Source organism: Aptenodytes forsteri, unplaced genomic scaffold, assembly GCF_000699145.1.
Source record: "Aptenodytes forsteri isolate BGI_AS27 unplaced genomic scaffold, ASM69914v1 Scaffold465, whole genome shotgun sequence".
In the NCBI taxonomy this organism is placed as follows: domain Eukaryota; kingdom Metazoa; phylum Chordata; class Aves; order Sphenisciformes; family Spheniscidae; genus Aptenodytes; species Aptenodytes forsteri.
This window is the reverse complement of record NW_008795039.1, coordinates 889,971-908,131: the sequence shown is the minus strand read 5'-3', so window position 1 is coordinate 908,131 and position 18,161 is coordinate 889,971. Positions and strand designations below refer to the sequence as shown.

The 18,161-nt window shown below is 37.1% G+C and overlaps 1 protein-coding gene across 1 annotated transcript in view; it reads right to left on the bottom strand.

Moving 5' to 3' along the window:
• SPATA17 (spermatogenesis associated 17) overlaps window positions 1–18,161 on the bottom strand; it is a 97,082-nt gene that overhangs the window by 3,595 nt on the left and 75,326 nt on the right. The window lies entirely within an intron of this gene.

The window sequence follows — 18,161 nt, the reverse complement described above, 5'->3', positions numbered from 1 at the left end:
GGGCCCTCTGTTCCCCTCAGAAGGGAATCGCCTATGACAATTACCCTCCTTTTTTTCTTAGCAGCGGCAGTCATAATGCGTGGGGCTGACTGCCTCACCCTAGGCAACCCCCTGGATGGACCTTCGTCTACATCCTCGCTTGCCTCGCCCTCAAGTTCCAGGGCCCCATATCTGTTGTGTAAAGGCAACCGGGAAGGTGAGGGAGGCCGGGCGGGGGTTTGCCTGGCACCCCGAGCAGGGACCTGTTTCCATCCTCCCCCGTTGCTTAGGTCCCCTCTTTCTACCTGGTGGCAAGAAGGCAGGGGATCCTCTGCTTCTCGCGGAGCCTCCTTCTGCTGCCTCTGCCTCAGGGACGGTAGGGTGCGGCTCCACCAATCTATCTCCCTCTCACACTCCCGGATACTCCTCAACCTTTCCACCTCCTCCTTCAGCTCTGCCACCAGGCAGAGCAGATCATCCACCTGGTCACACCGCACACAGGTGGTGTCTCTGCTGCCCTCCGGTAGAGCTGACAGGCTCAGGCACTCCCTGCAGCCAGAGACCTGGACAGCTGTATGCTTGCGTGTGAGCTCCGTCTGGGTCGCCGCATTCCTTCTGGCGACGGCTTTCGGCCGAGTGGAAACCATAGCCGGTCCTCTTCTCGGAAGCCTACGAGTAGTCAATATATTTGACTACTTGACTGTCATGTGTGCTCATCAGTTCTAAACAATGGAGTCAAAAAAGGTGACTTAAAGCTACCAAAGATTTGTCTCAATCAGCACACTCTGATATAATAGATTAGACTTGCCAAATGCTCACATAGTTTATCTCTGGAGTGTTATTAAAGTGAATTCTAAAGAGATTTTACATCTGAGTATGCAGACATACATAAATACTGACCATGTACAAATAACAGTGGCAAACCAACGAGACCTCGTAGACCTACATATCAGCTTGAAGGCCTTTGAAAATGCGTTCCCTCATATACTAGTGAAAAATTTGCACTGAGTGTTTCTTTCCAAACAACTTTGAGAGTACTGTACAATTTCCTGTAATATAAAAATGCACTTTGGAATGAGATAGGAATTACAATTAAGTATCTTCTTGGAAATTTAATGAAGTAGAAAGTCAGCTGCTTCAGACCAAAGCAAGAATAGGCAAAAAGCAGTAGCATATCTACTCACAGATTTTAAGGCCAGAAAGTACCACTACGACCATTGATGCTCAGCTCGTGCATACACACTTTGCGTAATTTCCTACAGCAAATCTATCAAGTCCGTAATAATTATGAAGCTGTTAAGCACGTGATAAAGTTGGAACAATAAGTTTACAATAAACTTATGATACCTGATATACAGCTTTGCATAGTCTTTCTCTGTAATGACAAAAATTCATTTTGTTGCATAAATAGAGATTTGGTTGCATAAATGGAGATTAAAGTTGCATTAGGTTGTATGAATGCAGATTTCCTTTATAGGTGAGGAGAAGTAGCATGTGAAGATGTTTCAAAGATAGATTGTATAATGTCTCTAATGAAAAGTATTCTACCTATAGCAGGGATTCAGAGCACCGAGTCCTCGTCTGAGCCAGTCTAACAATACTGAAGACACTGCATAATTGCATGTTGTCAACCATGACACCATGTGCTATGCAAAAGGTAAACCAATCCATGAAAGGTTTGGATGTCAGAAAAACTTTTTTGTAGTGCTGGAATTATATCTGTTGAGAATAATCAATGGCAGAAGGAATAACTGAAAAGTGGGCACAGCTGCTAGAATCCTAATTCTATCTTCATGCTATTGAATAGTAAAAACACGGAATAAAACTCACTTTTCTTTAGCTTGAAATCAACATCCACAGGTACACGCCAAGACTTTAGAAGATGCGATGGGAAATTCTGCATAAACGTCCATGCAGCAGTTATGCCCTTAGCGTAGGGTAAGCCCGCTGAGCAATCTTGCTTTCCCCACAAGGCTGGGACAGAGCTTATGTGCACACATCATTTGAAAACCAGGCAGTACTGCCAAGTGCCACTCTACAGCCACAGTCCACAACCCCCTCTGTTTAATACTAAGTGGTCATATTTAAGTATTCCCTATGATCCTAATGCTTGTAATAGTAAAATTAGAGTTTTAAATTGAGCTGTCATAATAAGCCTCCTGACCTATTAATAGTCACGGAGGTCCCTAACAAGGAAGCAAACCAGAAATGGCAAGCTGTTATACAAGTAAAATGTTGATCCAGCTAACTTTTATTCTTAGCAAATTTATCAATACTGGTTAACAATACTTCCAACTAGTACAGGGCCTTCTGACATGACAAAATGAGTGTAACAACCCATTCTGTCAATACAACACAAATGTCATTTCAAGTGCTCAAAACCCACTAAGCTACCCTAAAAAAGATTGATTTATCTGCTCCAGTGTTTCTTTGGGGCAAACTTTTCTCACAACTGAAACCAATTAGTGGGCCTGGCACTTGTAGTGCAGAATGTAGGTCAGCATCAAGTAATAAAAAAGTATTGACTTTTCTCTGTCTGTAAGCAGCATGAAAGGGGTGCCATGGCCTTGTCGTATATGAAAAGAGCTCCATTAATTTCACTTATTTCAACCAGGGCTGTCAAATACTAATGCTTCTATTGCACTTTTCGCACAAAGTACATTGACACCAATCCTGGCCCCAGTGAAACAAGTTTACAGTATTTCAGTCGGTGAAAGGGGTACTATAATTTTTAATTCCCTGTTGTACATTTAGTCTCTTTAAGCAGCACCGCTCATAAGACCTATTGAGAGATATGAGCTGGGACATTAATAATGGCTACACACTTCTTCCCATGGGCAACAGAACCTATTTCTTGGGCATAGCTTCAACAGCTAATTAGCCATAAAGTTCAGGACACAGTTGTTTGGCGTGACTCTGTTTTTGTGGCTGGTGGGCACAGACTGCCAATTTTGCTTTCCGCTGTGGAGAAATATCCAAAAACAAGGAATAGGTCTTCTGTGACCTAAGGCTATAAAATTGAAAAGCTAATGTGTTAACCAATTGGGTCAACTAGCCCCTTCAAATAAGAGATAATAACAAAAGCCTGGATCATGCCTTAGGGACTGGATCTCATTGTGTCAGTGCAGAGGTATTGACTTCCAGGGAAAAGCGTGCCTAATCGGAGTTCCCTGCGCTACAGTGGACAAGTGACCGCTGCTGAGATGAAGGGGGGAGAATTACACCTTTCCCTATTCAGCTTGCCAGCGCAATGCAGAGGAGGAGAACTAGGAGCCATCATCTATCTCCTCCTTCGGCTGTCTACTACTGCTACCAATTCTAAACCCTCTAAATTTTGTTCTTTTGGGTAAGTGCAATGAAAAAAACCTGTGCTTCCACGAAGACTTCATGAGCTTCTCCGTATTGTGGATCAACACAGCGGTGGTCAAACTGACCTAAAATGTTATGATCCTGTTTCCCTCTATTCCCTTCCCCCCTAAACTCCCTGCCTTTTTTTTTTTTTTTTTTTTTTTGCAAGTGAAGTTTATGATTCTTCTTGACAAGCTTGAGGGCACCGAGTGTGATGTCTAACTCATTCCCTAATTACCTTCTGCAAATGCAAACATCATCAACAACAATAAAACTCTTTGATTTAAAAAGACTGGGTGACTATGGTAGAAGGCAATTTTCTACTTGCTTTAATGACTTCGTAAGTACAAGCCTTACCCTTTGAATCAACTTGCTATTAGATCTTAAAATAAAATGATATTGTATAGCCACCATAAAAGGCAACTTTATAACCTTCTGTGTTACGCTTACATCAGGCAAGTTTTTTCTACTTGTTAGTTTTAGTCTTTTATTGACATTATGATAATGTGGTAAAAAAAAAAAACCAGGAAATTATGTTCACAGTAGGAAATCTAACAACACTATTTTAATATCCTATCTTCCAAACAGAAAGAGAAAACATTAGTTGCTATTTAATTTATGTAACACACATTTCATTATTATTACACTTAAATTTTCATGGAGATTTATAACTATCACTGACTCTTACACATTTCATCTTTTGGAATTATAAGTGAGGAAACCAAACTCAAACAGTGCTTGCTAGAAATTATGAAAGAGCCTTTTTTTTTTTTTTTTTTTTTTTTGCAAGTGAAGTTTATGATTCTTCTTGACAAGCTTGAGGGCACCGAGTGTGATGTCTAACTCATTCCCTAATTACCTTCTGCAAATGCAAACATCATCAACAACAATAAAACTCTTTGATTTAAAAAGACTGGGTGACTATGGTAGAAGGCAATTTTCTACTTGCTTTAATGACTTCGTAAGTACAAGCCTTACCCTTTGAATCAACTTGCTATTAGATCTTAAAATAAAATGATATTGTATAGCCACCATAAAAGGCAACTTTATAACCTTCTGTGTTACGCTTACATCAGGCAAGTTTTTTCTACTTGTTAGTTTTAGTCTTTTATTGACATTATGATAATGTGTTGTAAAAAAAAAACCAGGAAATTATGTTCACAGTAGGAAATCTAACAACACTATTTTAATATCCTATCTTCCAAACAGAAAGAGAAAACATTAGTTGCTATTTAATTTATGTAACACACATTTCATTATTATTACACTTAAATTTTCATGGAGATTTATAACTATCACTGACTCTTACACATTTCATCTTTTGGAATTATAAGTGAGGAAACCAAACTCAAACAGTGCTTGCTAGAAATTATGAAAGATTTCTAATTACAGTTCCTGAGTTATGTGTTAATCGCATAGGTTTAGATACTTCCTGCATGATGTGTCCAGTACGAGCAGCACAGCAGTGTGTGCTCCTCTGTGACAGCCTAACGTGGAAATTATAACTCTATTCCTCCCTTTCTCTAATACTCTGAGAAGGAAGTGTTCTGCTGCTAATCTGTGCTCACTGAAGTTTGCTTTCTTAGCTCAGCAGCTAAGCTGTGCTAATTTGTTCTTTGGAGATAACTGGAGATAACTGGCTAACACAAGTCAAGCTCTTGTCCTCATCTGTGCAAGGTAGGAGAGGATGTGTTCTAGCCCGGAAAAGAGCCTATTTCTGCTCCTGCGTGGTTAGAAGCAGTTTGGACAAAGGAACAAAAGCATATCCCACTGTACCCTTCCACAGCTGCACAAATTAAGCTATGACATGACAGACAATAATGATGCTTTTGAGAATGCAATAGTTTGAGCCATTGTACAAGGAAAGCACAAATATTTCTAAATGAGGAAGATATTTTGCAATAGCTGTGTTCATTAAGGATTACAAATGTGTCAACCCTTACAGTGCTTTCTCACAAGTAAAGGCAAATTATCTCTTGGCTTTGATGGAAGTTTTGTGCAAGGAAGGACAAAGGAAAATAGGGGAAGGATTTGGTCCAGTGAATTACTTTTTCTCGTAAGTATTGCCTCTCTAAAATTAACCTGGGATCTGAAACTAGCCGGTCCTTGTTGTCATGTGTAATATAACCAGCAATGAAGATTTGTGGTCCAAATTTGCATTTGTTACATTTACTTAGTACCCTGCAGTCATTGTGGTTGCCCAAGGGGAAGGAAGGGTGGAATTCCCAGCTGTACCCTCTAAGTTCATTTATTCCATTTATTGATGATCTGCAAGCCAGACGCTGTCTGGTCCTTCCTCCCAAACATGTACTAGCTTTGCAGTGCTTTAAAAAGAAATATATTATCCTTCATAAATAACTGTTCAGATAATGAATTTATTTATGTGTATAAAGCTAATCTACTGAAGAAGAATAAATCACTTTTATGTAGACACTTTTCTAGTACTTTTAAACATATTCAGAGCCAGTATCAATATTAAAAGTATAGTTTGCCACACAGAAAGTTACACTGCATGCGGTACCATACTTTAGTCAATGTTATGAAACAACATCACCCAGATTCTGTTCGGAATGTCTGTATTTGGACCAAAATTGCCAAAGATAATATTCTATTTTTTCAACTGCAGCAGCCTTTTTTTACAAGTAAATTAAATTAAGAAACCAATGTGAATTTCTCCGCAAGCTATTTCATACTTGGATACCCTTGAACTTTACTGAATCTGGGCTAAAAAACAAATGTGCAGTTGAAATAGTTCAGTAGGTATTCAGAATCCCAAGAGGTGTTTATTTGCTATTGTCATGCAAATGTCTATTTCTTGCAGGGTATTTTAACAAAATATTGTTGAAGAGGGGAGTAGATGTTCATCTTAATTTATTTAAGTTGTATAAATAACATTGTCAAGTATGAAAACACACTGATGAGTAATACAGAACCCTTTTATGAAGTTATTAAATCTGAGGTGGAACTATACCTAACCCTACATTCCTGTGTACAGAAAAATAGAGTCTTAAAAGCATCTGATGAAAAAGTAAAGGACATATTTTTATCATAGTGCTTGTATTTTTAAACCAACTCCTTGTCCTGTCCATCACACACACTTTTCTAGCAACAGGACTTGTATTATAAAATAATGCACTTAGGGATAAGTATCCTGACTTATGCCATTTATAAGCTGCCCCTTTCATTGTCTAATCTGTTCAACCACAACATTCTCTTTCCAGCTGAAAATAAGCCAGTGCCAAGTGTTGACTGCCAAGACAAACTCAGAACCACTTTTAACCTGCTGGACTAAAGCCAGAAAATGTTTAACCTGCCAAGATCAAGTTGCAGCTATCTCTAACTTGCCAAAATCATGCCACGAAGAGTTAAGGAGGAAAAATTCTGAGTTGAAATCCTCAAGTGAAAATATTTTTTATCTTATCAGGTTAAGTTGTATCTGTTTGAAAAAAGTTGTAAACATTTAGAATCAATAAAAAAAAGCCCGTTGATTGTGCTGTATTTGGCATATGCAGCAAAACCAGTACTCCAGTTAGATTTCATCTGGTTTGACATTGTTCTGGATGATGCTTTCAAACCTGATTGCATTCTGTGATGAAATGACTAGATATGCAGATCAAAGGAGAACAGTGGATGCTGTCTAGCTGAGCTTTAGCAAGGCTTTCAACACAATCTCCCAGAGAATCCTTTAAACCAAGTTGGTAAATTATAGTCTAGATGTGCAGACTAATAGATGTAATAACTGTGTGGAGTATCAGATTCAAAGGGTAGCAATGAATGGTTTGTACTCTAACTGGAACCTGGGTACAAATGTATTTCCTCAGGTGCTATCTTGGGACCTATCTTGTTTAATATCTTCATCGGTGACCTGGAGGTGGAGATGGAATGCACCCTCATCAAGTTCATGGACACCACCAAACTAATGGGTGCCATCGATACACTTGAGGGCTATCATTCAAAGTGATGTAGACAGGCTACAGGAATGGCCTGACAGAACCTCACAAAACACAGTACGGACAAATGCACCTGGCACAGACTAACCCCAGGAACGAAGCAGGCTGGAGGCTGACAGGCTGGGTAGCAGCTCTGCAAAAGAGGACCTGGGGCTCTTGGTGCGCAACAAGCTAAACATGAGTCAGCAATGTGCCCTAGCAATGATGAAAGCTAAAGAGAAAAACAGCTTTCCTGTTTTGTAATTATAAGCTACCTTCAGAAGAGTTGAAATGATAAAACAGCTTTCCTGTTTTGTAATTATAAGCTACCTTCAGAAGAGATTGAAATGATCAAACAGGAAAAGGCCTTTCTCATTTTGCAGGCAGCTTACTTTGGAGATCAGCTAACACTAGAAAAACTACTCATCTCCTATCCAGTGTTCACAAATGTTCTCACTAATCGATAAAACTGGAACAATAGCTCTGAGGCTAACACTTATTGTTATTTTTTCTGTCTGTATTTATTCATATACGATAACATATCTTCTTTGTGTGTCATGTTTTTCTTCATTTTTCAATGGCACTTTTTCTCTTGTGTGAATCCACCAGTCTGATACAATTCAGGAATAGCATCAGCAACACTGATAATTCACTCAGGTGCCACAGATTGGTTTTGGCATTGACATGAAGCTAGTTCTGTCAAACCGCTGCTGATTAAGAAACTTCAGGGAGAGGAACAGTTGATATTTATAGCCAAACATTATTCCAGATTCAACAGTGTTTGGAAAAATGAAATGGATTACATATATTAGCACAAATTGAAAAAATAGATTGTTGAACACTTCAAAAACTAAAATCATGCTGTCTTGGTTCTGATATGAATACATGTTATATATACTAAATGTAACAACTTGTGCAAATATATTCTATGGTAGCAAAAGTTTATTGCATTTTTCAGCTGGATAACTTCCAAACTAAATTCTACACTCTGTTGTCCATGTTGAGGAAAGAATTTAGCCTTAAACTTTAACATCTATGTCTTTAATGTCTATGCAGAACTTTCAATGTATAGCTGAGTACTATGATATCTTATAAATGAACAGGAACTAGGAATTTTTACAATGTTTTATATGCTAATTTATTCATTGACAGTGTAGTAGCAATAGAAGTTATACCGTAAAGTTTCCCATACTTCTCTGAGGACTTTGGATTTGACCTGAAGTGTTGAAATTCTTTAAATAGCAACACATTTTGGTCTTCCTCCTGCCAAAGGCTTGGGCATCTGCAAAAACTACAAATCATGCCAAACCCTTCGAGTGATATATGGAGGACCACAATCCACTAGGAAATAAGCTAAGACCAACTCATTCATTTCATTTAGGTCCTTCAGTGGGATTTGAACCATCCAGCCCACAAACCGTGTCTCATGAGATTGCAGTATACATCCAGCCCACAGTAATAATGATTCATATACATATATGTGTATATGCTTTATTGCTACCTTTAGCTGGATTAAAAGCAATATATCAAATTTTATATTTCTGCTTCTTTTATTAGCTTTCTAGCACTTGATCAGCTGATAGAGGCGATAATGAAATGTTTTTTTATAAACTGGAGTTTGTAAGTCCTATCCTGAGAATGTAATATTTCAAAAAATAGCCTAAGCTTTGGGGAAAAAACCAATTACAGAAACAGCATTAAAAATGCCAAGCACTGGGCAGAAGCAATTCTGGATCAGTTTAAAAAAGTGATTGATGAAACTCTAATCTGAGCTGAAGGAACAGTTTCACGACAAGCTGTGACCATTCCACACACTTCATTAGCTGCCATAATTAGCCTGGTGTTTCAATTTGTTAGAACTGGTGGGGACAATTTTACTCAGAATGCAAACATCAAAAAACAGGGTGCCTCAGACTTCAGAAGAGGCTGATGAGAAGCTTTTCTAGTCTCTGTTAACTAAAAGATTAATTACAGCTGATGGGAGGCTGTACTCTGATTGTCACTCTGTCTATGTGCATTACTTTTAGCATCAGAAGAAAGACATGGTTGACACTACACTGCTCAATCAAGCAGCTTTGCATTAGCGTACAAAGTCTGTCAATATGCAATGTTCTTATTGTTTCTCTTTTTCTTTTTTTCCCCCCCTAAGTTTGAGACTCTCATACCTAACAAGTTATATTTTAAAAGAGCAGGGTATTCAGTTGCTAATGATAAGCACTTACCACTTACGCTGTCATTCCTTCATACAACTACAGGTAAGAGATGCTAACACATCTCAGAGCTACTGTCTGGGAATATTATTAGTTCCTATAATCAATCACAGTCAAAATGTAAATTCCTACTCAAATAGTCTCATTATGGAAAACAAAAACAATACAGTTGTGAAACAGGTACTGTGGGCATCACAGCCTTTACATCCTATCCCCTTTACTTTAGGTGCTATTACCTCCGTACATTAACTCATCAAAGCTTGTAAGGTTATTTAAACGGAAGTGAAGCCTGAATTTGAAGTGCAAAGGTTATTCCTGAATAATTCTGTAATTCTCATTCTAGAATATTAAGAGATGGTAATACACCTACTCATAAATAACTCCTTATGTGGATATGCCTTTCAGTTTCCCTACATATTTTATGCTGAGATCAACAAAAACTATAAGAGAAGAAAGAATATAGTTTCTTATCTCTATCATGGTGGAACATCCTTTTAACCTGAGTTTATAAAGGGCGTGTTAAAACCAGCTCTTCATTGCATTAACTGAATAAACACTGAACTGTATTCCAAAGTGAGTATCATATTACTATTTAAAATGGAGCAAACGAGTTCAGAGTTGATTCATGATATAAATTTTAAAGGAAGCAGTAGGTACTTACATCAAACCATTAAGACAACAAGCAGTCTCTATTACTTACAGTCCCTCATTCACTCCAATGTAAGTGCATGAAGCTATCTTTTACTGTGAGTTTTCCTATTCAGGGAACGTAGATTACTCTCAAATCCATTTTAGTGCATTGAAGTCCTACTGCTCTAAGAATAACCTACTCTTGCTCTCTGGAGAGATCATCAAAACAACAAAAACTTGCAGTCTTTCTTTCACTTGGGCATATACCTGGCATAACCTCTTACAATCCATCCAGAACAGCTATAGGTATTAATAACGCTACAAATTATACAACTATTTGATCATAATGGGTCAGCGTGACAAAATATGTCATTCAGGCATCATTTTAAGATGCAACATTCTGTAGTCCTAAGTGTATCTGTTGCAAAAAGTCACCAGAATATGTGCTTCTGATCTTAGACTTTAATTGCAAACTCACCAGCAACGTGCATTTAAAGATGAGCTAAGCAAACAGCATCTATTTTTCTGTGAAAATGGGTAACACCATTTTTCCTAGAACATTCTTTCTAAATAGCATTTATCTACATATTGATTATATTCATTACGGGCCAGATAGTTATCTGATGCAAATTAACCTAGCTCCATGGATATATCTCAATTACGCTAGGCGCTGAGGATCAGTTCTCATACCCGCATTTTTTCAACATTTATATGGACCATGTAATTCTTAAAGGATTGTGAAAAGCTTTCTGTTACTTTCATTTCAACTCTAGTTAACCAGCACAAACAAGGTCTAGGTGAGTATTTTCAAATAATAAGTAGCTTGCTTTTGCAGATATGTTCCATAAAGAATTTTAAGTGACTTCAAAATATAGCCTTTTTAATTCAATGTTGCGGCAAATTGAATTGAGTTGAAATATATTATGTGTGGTAGAAATATAAACAAATCCACTTAATTCCAAGAATGCTGAACAGCCCATCCAAAACTGTCATCAAAAGGCGAGGCCCAGCACTGCCCGATTTAGTGTGAGGATTTTCAATTCCAACAAACAAAATAATATCCAAATAGTGAAGACCTAAAAACAATATAAAAAACAAGTTAGGTGTAACTTCAAACTCTACCGTTTCCAGCTCAACTGATTATTTTTTTGCATTAAAATCTCTGCCAGAAGTTACTGTAATGTACTCTAGCCAGGCACTGAAGGAATTGGTCAAGATACTCTATTTCTAAAGTGTTTCTGATTAAACAAGAGGCTTTAAAATGTTTAAGCAATGTGTACAATGGGAATTATTTAGAAAGTTAAAACATATATCTCCCTCAAAGAAATATTGGTTAAAGTTAGCTCTTACTAAAAAGCAAGATTTTCTTTTATGCCACTAACATACAAGTTACATTATTAAATGAGGAAGGTAGGCAAAGCAAGACATTTATCATCCAACAGACAAATGACACAGGATTGCTAGTTAGACAGTATAATAAGTACCATCTAATTTTCTCTTTCGAATCAATTTATTCTTCAAAGCCTTGGATCATCATCAAGGGACTGCATTTTCCCGTTGAGAAATTACAGCACTGAAAAATCAGGTTTTATAAAATATTCAACTAGTTGATGACAAACCCTTACAAAAAAACACTAGAATGGATTTGATTAGAAGAGTGGTGACAGTATCTTTTCTTATGCAAATAATGAATGGTTTGACTCTTCTCAGTCACTACTTTGTAGTATTCCCTCAAAATCAGACCCTGTAACTCATCAGTAACCTTCACCAGAAAGTTTTTCCAGCCTTTCTTTTCAGCCTTCCAGTTATCCATAGATTCTTTTCTGCATTTAGTTAAACAATAGCCAGGAATACATTTTGTATATTTTAACTTACTTCACAGTGTTTACCTTCCTTCTCCACCTAAGAAAATAATTTGAAAGATTGCTGATAGTTAATAATCATTTGCATTACATATATCAAGAGTAGCATTTTTCAAAGGCAGACCAGCAGTGGTGACCTTAAGGATTTTCTCAAAGGGAACAATCGACAGCTGAAGAACTTTTCCAACGGGAGCTCTGAAACAAAATGTATTTCTGTAAATATGACACAGTCGTTCAGTAAGGAATCTAGAAAAATCATCATGTCAACTGTCAAAAGTTGAAATTGTCATTTGCTTTCCCGGAAGACTGAATGGGTGCATCTTATAATGAAAGATATTTCATTCTAGTCCTGTGAATGAGAGGTAATGTCTGGTGTTCCCACCGTTGGATATGACCTACTCCTGCCTTTTTTAATACATTTCCTTCTCAACAGTACATTATGACACTTACTAAAAAAAGCAAAAAATTCAGAAGTACAAGTTGCAAAAGTGACTTTAAGCCATTTTTTGTTACCCAATTTCAGATGCTTATTGCATCTGAAGCAAGCACCACTTGCTTATTAAGCTGGTCTGTGATATTAAATTGGGCAATGCTGCTCTTTTTTGTACTACCTAACCAGGTAGCCAAACGCCTGAGCTCCAAGGAGCTCACAGCTCTGAGAGTAACGCTGCTGTGGGAATCACCCTATGTGGAGGCAGGGAATTACTCAAGTTGATTTTCACATGAAGATACAGCAGCGTTCTGACTCACAATGGTTGTTCTGAGAGCAGAAAATATATGCTACAGGGTACAAAAGATAGACTTTGCATGAATATTGTTGTAGGACCAGATCCCTGGGTTTAAATGATTTGATTTGGTGCAGGACTCAGGATAGGAAGAAAAGTGACAGAAAGCAGCCTTATCTTGGAAACAGATAGTTGATAACTCAAACTAAGGGTCCATTTGGAACATCTGAATAGATACATCAAGTCATGCCAGCAGTAATAATCATACAGGAGCCATGTCATTGGCCAGGGATTGCTGGAGTGCAACACGCTTTGGCAACAACCCTTATTATCCCTGACATGGCTCATGAGGAGACTGGTAGTTCCAGAAACAAGCAAACTCTTACAGATCATCTAATAATTCCCCTACAATAGAGTCACTTCTGGCTGCCACATTATGTCAGCTCTGCATTGCCTAGGAAAACACATTGCAGTTGGACTGGGGAAGTAAGAATCTGATATTCAAAACACGTGCTAGCTCTTCTCATTATATATTAGTAACTTCTGTCAAAGTGTACTAGTAAATACGGCCTTAAAAGTTTTAAAACATGTAATAGTTTGATAGTATGGATGCACATTCATTAGCCAATATCACACTGTATTAGAAAATATTCCTGCATAATCTTTTTTTCCTAAATAAAATGAAAAGAAAACAAGCAAATTCCTTTAAAAAATTGTCATGGAGTCAAAATCTGAGAGAGAAAAAGTTTAAAGCTTCACACATGCATTATACCTATCACAAGTCCTATCGCTGCAAGGTTAGGAAAAATGCAGTCAAGGTGAAATTTAAATAATTTTCAGTATAGTCAGGGATGGAAAAGCATGAATAGTGTATCAAACAATTCTGCCACAATGACATCATCCACTAGACACGTGATTGTTGTGAATATGTTGTTAGTCCTATAAGGGATGAAACTAATTTTCAAACAGAACAAATCACTTCCTCTCCCCCCCGCCCTATCTTTCCCTCGCAGTAATACTATACAAAGATAAATTTGCTGTGGAACCACAGGACACAGTGGTCTCAGAAGAATGTGGAAGAAAGTGGGTTGGCCATGGCCATGTGGAAAAGTCACACTCATTTTCTAAGGCACTGAGATTTTCAGGCTATATTAAGTTCTCCTTGTGGACCTCTTCCCACATGTCTGGAAATTAGGGCCCTACCTAATAATGTGATTCCAGTTGGGCCATAGTGTCAGCAACAATGAAAACCACAGAACCTATTGAACTTTCAGAGGCAGCAGACTATACAAAGTAGGATGAATTCCTTGGACACACAGGGAGTTCTCTTTTTCATCATAGAAAGTCCAAACTTAGTGAAGTCAAATGAGAGGAATTGTGCAGTTGCGACATTCATAGAGATTTGATCCGTACAATCTTCTTTATGGTAGAAAGCAAGTCAAAGATCAAGAATTGTTTCCATAGTCTGTTATCTCTGTTATCCCACATAGGAAATTCTGCCAGTTCCTGGACAGAGCCACATTTACGCCCAGTGTAAATCAATGAAACTCTATACTTTGCATTATACCTATGTCATAACATTCTTTATATAAACACCGGCTTAAAATACGTACACACACTGGTGTTTATCTGTTATATATGTCATAACTTAAATACTTCCGCAACTTCATATAATCTCAGTTGAAGGCAGTCACTGCCCAACAAAATCTACTGAAGCTGTTGACTGTGTCTTTATCTACACCGGCTGAATTTGAGCCTGTAATTCTCTGCCTCTGGTGACAAAGATGGAAGCGATATAATTTATATAAGGAACAACTATTGCCTGCTCTAATGGCTACACAATACAGTGTGAAAATGCCAATAGTGTTGACTACAGCCCAATTTCTACTGCTCCACCAAAAATAGAATTGTGTTGGTGGTGAATTACAAGGGCTATTTTTCCTAGCCTAGACAAGGCCATGACAATCAGAAATATTTGAACTTGATAATTGATTAATGCTGGCAGTACTCTATAAGTGATTTCCACTCAACAATGTCTAATTATTAATTATTTCCCATTATTAATGGAATGAAACAATTCAAAACAAACAGCTAGAATGACTGTTTTGCAGGAAGCTAATAATCATCAATTCATATATGTAGAAATCTTCCTAAAATTATATCAAGCTGGCCTGTTGAACTTGAAAGGCATATTTTATCCCAATCAATGCATAAAAGTAAGATTATCCATAACTAAGGCATGTTTCTCTGCTGTACAGTTCAGCTGTAATGATCCCCACACACTGCACTTGCACATCAATTATGATAATCATAATCACGGTCGTTAAGCTGAATGTTCATTATTATCAGGATGCTGGTGACAGCAGATTCAATCATCGGGTGCAATGGGCAGGCAGTCACAGTCCCACCCAAGTTTCTGCAGACAGCGTTGTGCCACATTAAATCTATGATGTGTTCCACATCCCACTCCATTCCAAAAGCTGTAGACGGTAAAGGTCAACTTTATGTTCTGTGCAATATGCTTAGGTTCTCTAAATTAATTCTTTGCAGTACTGGGTATTTTTATGCTTTGTAGATAATAAAATTGTGTTTAGGGCCAAAATGCCTGTGCAAATAATGAAACAATGATGCAGTTGTACTGTAATTCACCTATAATAAGGCATCAGAGGAAAGAATCTATCAGTAAGGAACATCTTAAAATGTCACTTCCTGAATTTTGCAAATAAGAAAACATTAAATGCTGTCATTAAAGTCAGTTTTCAAAAATGCATATGCAAACTAATTCCAATACCGATTAAAGGCTGTAAGGTATCATTTCTGCCTCAGTAAATATGAACATACGTGAGTGTTTTGACAACTGAAAGATTATAGTTAGTGTATTTGATCCCTTGACTGTCCAGCTACATTGGAACCTATCGTTGTAGATTAAATTCATAGTGACTGGTAAATTTTTTATATTGATACTTCTCATATAAATTCTATCAAAGGCATTCCAAGGTTTTTAGACATATGATATTAAACTTAAAATATGTAAGCATTTTTATTTTTATAGTGATTTACAACTGGGTAAACTAACTAGATCCAGTTTCACTAGAGGTATAGTATTTCCATTTCTTGTTTATTTTTAATGAAGAATTAGAATACAACAGTTTTTTCCTTAACTCAGAAAATTCTTTGAAATGTAAACAGAATGAGATAAAAATTTTCAGATTATAACTAGATGAAAAGAACTATTAGCTTTTCCTCACATAGATATGGTAATTATTATGTTTAGAGAAAGTCTATGCTAATACCCTTTCATTTTCCAGAAGAAATATAACAAGGCAATATTTTTCATTGTTGTTCATTTTACTTCTAAAGTAATTATATAATTTACATACTAATTTTTTGTGACTTGAATTAAAATGCATATTTATAAACACATGAAAACCTCAGGAAAATACAACTAGGACATGCTCATGTACATACACAGGGAAACTTTTTATATGTCGTTTAAAAAAAAAGGCAGCTAATATCAAATAATACCTCAGCAGCTCAGAGGTGTCACTGATCCACTGACCACTGAACTGACTCCTTGGAAGAACTTACACAGTAGTTTGTCTTGCCAGCAATGATAAGAGAAACTTCTTTAGTATAATACTGTCAGAAGCTGAATATATACCATGGCAGGGTTATGTTCGGGTTTTAATAGAAGTTGCATCCACAAAACTGTCACCTCCTGGCAAACTCAAAGGAGGGCTGTGCTTAGCAGACAAAGTGTTAAGCAAAAATCTGATTTTTTTGGGTAATATTTTGATACAAGCCATTTAGCCTTGTGATTCATTAGAACAGGATAACTTTGTTCATAGCACTGATATATACAAAGTTTTAATACAGTTTAGGAATAAGAAAGTGACACTTTTTTCAAATTTAACAGTTATGAAAGTATGACCTCACACCTGCCTATAGGACCTTTACCATTAAAATGTAGTGCGGAGGTGGAGTTTGTTTTGGGGTTTTTTTCCTGATAATAATGACCCATTAAAGCAGCAGGTAGGTCATAGCTCTTTTCTCCTCTTATCTCTCCGTTTGGGGAAGCAGCTCCTAATTGAAACTTCATATTAAATTAGAATTGGGGTTGGAAGATTGTATGTCATGTTGGGTTAATGTATACAGCTATTCACCTCTAGAGATTTAGGTTGAAATCTGTCCAAGATCACAAGTAAAGTGAGTTTAGTTGTTTCAGCTAAGCCCATAATTTATATAATGTTATATATGCGTGATATGATATACAATATAAAGATCTTTACATTGTTTGATATCATCATCTGAGCCTGATCAAGAACTGCTAAGGACTGGAAAAGGAAGAGTCTTTACAGGACAAGATGAGTACCACCAATAAGACTTTTACATCTTTTTAATATGTCATACTTATGCTGTGGGACTTCATTCAGTCATATCCTCCACTCATTGCTTTTGAAAGACAAATTCAGATCTTTTTGTTTGAATGTTGATCTTTGTGCCTTTATTTGCAATGAGATTTAATTAATGTATGTTAAAATACCAAAATTTACTCTGAGCTCATTTTTAAAGTTTTGAGAAAGAATTCTTTTTAAAAATATTACTTCTCAAACTAAGATTCCTTGGAACTTGTTATATATTTAAAAAGATTAAGTTACTTTCAGGGAGATAAGTAATCATATCTTACAAAATCCCAGAATTGTTTAGGTTGGAAGAGACCTTTTGAGACCATCTAGTCCAACCCCCCTACTCAGCTACAGCAGGTTGCCCAGGACCATGTCCAGTTGGGCTTTGAATACCTCCGAGGATGGGAGACTCCACAACCTCTTTGGGCAATCTGTGCCAGTGCTCTGTCACTCTCACAGTAAAAAAAAAAAAAAAAAAGTGTTTTCTCACATTCAGACGAAAATTCGCTCTGTCACTCTCACAGTAAAAAAAAAAGTGTTTTCTCACATTCAGATGAAAATTCATGCATTTCAGTTTGTGTCCATTGCCTCTTGTCCAGTCACTGGGCGCTACTTAGTCTGAGAGGAGCCTGGCTCCCTCTTCTTCATTGCCTCCTATCAGGTGTTTATACACATTGATAAGAGCCTTCTCTTTTCCAGACTGAGGAGTTCCAGCTCTCTCAGCCTCTCCTCCTACAAAAGACGTTCCAGTCCCTTAACTATCTTTGTGGCTCTGTGCTGCACTCTCTATCAAGTCCATTATCTTTCTCATACTGGAAAATTTTAATGTGATTATGATACCTAATACAAATAGAAGTAACGCAACCATTACACAAACTCGTGTTAGAACGTGTTCTGAGGAAAGTTACCTCTTGTAGCACTACAAAACCAGAACTATATGAGATGCTCCTGACAAAGCAGGCAGTTTAATGAGACTATCTTAAAATAAAAATGGCTATTCACTAATTTTTAGAATTTTCCAAAGAATGTAAGCAGTAAAATATTTTGTTGTTTTTAATCAGGTTTTGCCATA